The following is a 5,203-nucleotide window of genomic DNA, read 5'->3' on the forward strand; positions in this document are numbered from 1 at the left end:
TGTTCCCAAGGGAAACAGAAATAATAGGAAGACCAAAACGAGTCCTTGGTTTACCCGAAGGTGTAGGGAGGCAAAAACTAAGTGCAACAGAGAATGGAAAAGGTACAGGAGGCATAGGACCCAGGAAAACAAGGAGATTAGTAGAAGAGCCAGAAACGAGTATGCACAGATAAGGAGGGAGGCCCAGCGACAGTATGAAAACGACATAGCATCGAAAGTCAAATCTGACCCGAAACTGCTGTATAGCCACATTAGGAGGAAGACAACAGTCAAGGACCAGGTGATAAGGCTGAGGAAAGAAGGTGGAGAACTCACAAGAAACGATCAAGAGGTATGTGAGGAGCTCAACACGAGATTTAAGGAAGTATTTACAGTAGAGACAGGAAGGACTCTGGGGGGACAGACCAGATGGGGACACCAGCAAGGAATACACCAACAAGTGTTGGACGACATACATACAGATGAGGAGGAGGTGAAGAAACTGCTAAGGGACATCGATACCTCAAAGGCAATGGGACCAGACAACATCTCCCCGTGGGTCCTTAGAGAGGGAGCAGATATGTTGTGCGTGCCACTTACCACAATCTTCAACACATCCCTGGAAACTGGGCAACTACCTGAGGTATGGAAGACGGCAAATGTAGTTCCCATTTTTAAAAAAGGAGACAGAAAAGAGGCACTAAACTATAGACCTGTGTCATTGACGTGTATAGTATGCAAAATTATGGAGAAGATTATCAGGAGGAGAGTGGTGGAGCACCTGGAACGGAACAGGAGTATAAATGCCAACCAGCACGGATTCACGGAAGGCAAATCCTGTGTCACAAACCTTCTGGAGTTTTATGATAAAATAACAGAAGTAAGACAAGAGAGAGAGGGGTGGGTTGATTGCATCTTCTTGGACTGCAAGAAGGCCTTTGACACAGTTCCTCACAAGAGATTAGTGCAGAAGCTAGAGCATCAGGCGCATATAACAGGAAGGGCACTGCAATGGATCAGAGAATACCTGACAGGGAGGCAACAACGAGTCATGGTACGTAATGATGTATCACAGTGGGCACCTGTGACGAGCGGGGTCCCACAGGGGTCGGTCCTAGGACCAGTGCTATTTTTGGTATATGTGAACGACATGACGGAAGGGTTAGACTCAGAAGTGTCCCTGTTTGCAGATGATGTGAAGTTAATGAGGAGAATTAAATCTGATGAGGACCAGGCAGGACTTCAAAGAGACCTGGACAGACTGGACACCTGGTCCAGCAAATGGCTTCTCGAATTTAATCCTGCCAAATGCAAAGTCATGAAGATAGGGGAAGGGCACAGAAGACCACAGACAGAGTATAGGCTAGGTGGCCAAAGACTGCAAACCTCACTCAAGGAGAAAGATCTTGGGGTGAGTATAACACCGAGCATGTCTCCGGAAGCACACATCAATCAGATAACTGCTGCAGCATATGGGCGCCTGGCAAACCTGAGAACAGCATTCCGACACCTTAGTAAGGAATCATTCAAGACACTGTACACCGTGTATGTCAGGCCCATACTGGAGTATGCAGCACCTGTTTGGAACCCGCACTTGATAAAGCACGTCAAGAAACTAGAGAAAGTACAAAGGTTTGCAACAAGGTTAGTTCCAGAGCTAAGGGGAATGTCCTATGAAGAAAGATTAAGGGAAATCGGACTGACGACACTGGAGGACAGGAGGGTCAGGGGAGACATGATAACGACTTATAAAATACTGCGTGGAATAGACAAGGTGGACAAGGACAGGATGTTCCAGGGAGGGGACACAGAAACAAGAGGCCACAATTGGAAGTTGACACAAATGAGTCAGAGAGATAGTAGGAAGTATTTCTTCAGTCATAGAGTTGTAAGGCAGTGGAATAGCCTAGAAAATGACGTAGTGGAGGCAGGAACCATACACAGTTTTAAGACGAGGTTTGATAAAGCTCATGGAGCGGGGAGAGAGAGGGTCTAGTAGCAACCGGTGAAGAGGCGGGGCCAGGAGCTAGGACTCGACCCCTGCAACCACAAATAGGTGAGTACAAATAGGTGAGTACACACACACCTAGCCAAGCACGTGAAGAAACTAGAGAAAGTGCAAAGGTTTGCAACAAGACTAGTCCCAGAGCTAAGAGGTATGTCCTACGAGGAGAGGTTAAGGGAAATCAACCTGACGACACTGGAGGACAGGAGAGATAGGGGGGACATGATAACGACATACAAAATACTGAGAGGAATTGACAAGGTGGACAAAGACAGGATGTTCCAGAGATTGGACACAGTAACAAGGGGACACAGTTGGAAGCTGAAGACACAGACGAATCACAGGGATGTTAGGAAGTATTTCTTCAGCCACAGAGTAGTCAGTAAGTGGAATAGTTTGGGAAGCGATGTAGTGGAGGCAGGATCCATACATAGCTTTAAGCAGAGGTATGATAAAGCTCACGGCTCAGGGAGAGTGACCTAGTAGCGATCAGTGAAGAGGCGGGGGCCAGGAGCTCGGACTCGACCCCCGCAACCTCAACTAGGTGAGTACAACTAGGTGAGTACACACACACATACACACACATACACACAAGAATATGTATGATAAAGCTCATAGAGCAGGAAGAGTGACCTAGTAGCAAGCAGTGAAGTGGCGGGTCAAGGAGCTGTGACTCGACCCCTGCAACCACAACTAGGTGAGTACACCTAGGTGGGCGCGCGCACACACACACACACACACACCTGCTGGATGTCCAAGCTCCTCGCACACAAAATCTCCTTTATCGCTCCCACCAGCTTAGGACGACCTCCACTGCAGATTTATGCATCCTCCAAGTCATCTTATTTTGCTCCATCCTTTTAATACTTTTAATAGCCTCGCACCTCCCTCTTTTCTCCAAACAGTGAAATCTCTGCATAATATTCCCAACACACATTGGCCTCAGACACACCATCTTCACTGTCTCCAGCCTCCTCCTCGCTGCAACGTTCAAAACCCATAATTCCCACCCCTACAAGAGTGCTAGTACCATTATACTATGGTATATTGTAAATTTAGCTACCATGCATAAGGTGCTTTGTCTCTACTGATGCCTCAATGCACTACTCACTTTTTTCCACTTGTCAGTTCTATTGTTCACCTCATAGACCCGTCCACTGATACATAACCTCCCAAGTATCTGAACACATTCGCTTCCTCAATACTTTCTCCCTACAATATTTCATTACCTATTTTTTTTTTGTTTTGTTTTTCTCATCACCTTGCTCTTCCCTACGTTCACTTACAATTTCCTCCTTTTTCAGTCAGTTTGATATTTTGTCATTATAAACCCATCTGCCATATATCTGCAGTCAACAAATTACATCTTCAAGTATCTGCATCTTCAAGCATTTTTACGTGTGTCTTACAATAAGCATTTACATCCCTTGTTAAATATTGTACAATTACATTACAAGATGTGAGTTAGTGACTTTCATTGAGTCAAAAATGAGAAGGGAAACAGAGGAAGATTAAAAAAAAATCGTTGCTGCAACATAATGGAAAATATTTTAGTATAGTTCAATGGCTCATGTTGAAATCTACAATATTTTCCTCACACAATAAACAGCTCATAACACATTACTTATTTATATTAAAAAAAAAATTAATACATTTGAAAACTGTATAGTGCAAATTCAGTTGTTTACTGCATATCACAAATAACTTACATTTAGAGGGAAACTATTCCAGTCACCTTCAAGGACCATAACATTGTATCAATCGCATCTGCTAGAAAAATGACAGGATGGATAATGAGAACCTTCAAAACTAGGGAGGCCAAGCCCATGATGACACTCTTCAGGTCACTTGTTCTATCTAGGCTGGAATATTGCTGCACTCTAACAGCACCTTTCAAGGCAGGTGAAATTGCCGACCTAGAAAATGTACAGAGAACTTTCACGGCGCGCATAACGGAGATAAAACACCTCAATTACTGGGAGCGCTTGAGGTTTCTAAACCTGTATTCCCTGGAACGCAGGAGGGAGAGATACATGATTATATACACCTGGAAAATCCTAGAGGGACTAGTACCAAACTTGCACACGAAAATCACTCACTACGAAAGCAAAAGACTTGGCAGACGATGCACCATCCCCCCAATGAAAAGCAGGGGTGTCACTAGCACGTTAAGAGACCATACAATAAGTGTCAGGGGCCCGAGACTGTTCAACTGCCTCCCAGCACACATAAGGGGGATTACCAACAGACCCCTGGCAGTCTTCAAGCTGGCACTGGACAAGCAACTAAAGTCAGTTCCTGATCAGCCGGGCTGTGGCTCGTACGTTGGTTTGCGTGCAGCCAGCAGCAACAGCCTGGTTGATCAGGCGCTGATCCACCAGGAGGCCTGGTCACAGACCGGGCCGCGGGGGCGTTGACCCCCGAAACTCTCTCCAGGTAAACTCCAGGTAAACTCAAGGGGGCTGTAGGGCAAAATCTGTAACTCTATTGTTTACCGTCCGATTTTCTCCAGTTTTGGTACACAAGACAAAGTCGTTTCACTCTTTCTTGAAAATATTTATCAAAAATATACCTCAAACAACAACTGAGAAATGACTGATTTACTGAAAATGCCCTTGTGTTCAATTTTTCTCTTATATGGGACTACGTAACGTTGTTTGGACACTTGGTGCCGAGAGAACAATGCTTATTCTAATATTCTGTGACTCCTTTTCTCTAAATGAACGTATCTTTATTTCACAAAAAAAATAAAGTTTGTTAGTTCCTGGAATATTGCAAAAACATCTGCCCTTTACTCCCACATAACTCCCAAAGTATTTGGAATATTTCCAAAATTTGGTCACAGAAAAATAGAGAAATCATTATTCTACAACTTTCGTGAGTATTATATTCCATTTAATTCAGTAATAAAGGGAGAATTTTGAACAATAGGTGAATAAGTTACTTCCGAAATATCGGCCGAGAGCGCCGGCCGGCCCCCGTCTCAAAAAAAAAAAAAAATCGCGAAAATCGCGTTTGTTTGGGTGTATTTCTTAGTAAACTGATGTTCTAGTGCAGTTAGCCTCTTCAAAACACCGTTTTCTCTTACTCAGAGACGACATGGAGAGGAGTAACACTTTTATATCGAAATATTCCCGATAATCTCTGAGCCATATTATGGCCTATTTTATTCAGTCTAGAGTATATAACATGTTTATATGTTATTTAGAGTGTTTATTA

Source organism: Cherax quadricarinatus, chromosome 85, assembly GCF_038502225.1.
Source record: "Cherax quadricarinatus isolate ZL_2023a chromosome 85, ASM3850222v1, whole genome shotgun sequence".
Lineage (NCBI taxonomy): Eukaryota > Metazoa > Arthropoda > Malacostraca > Decapoda > Parastacidae > Cherax > Cherax quadricarinatus.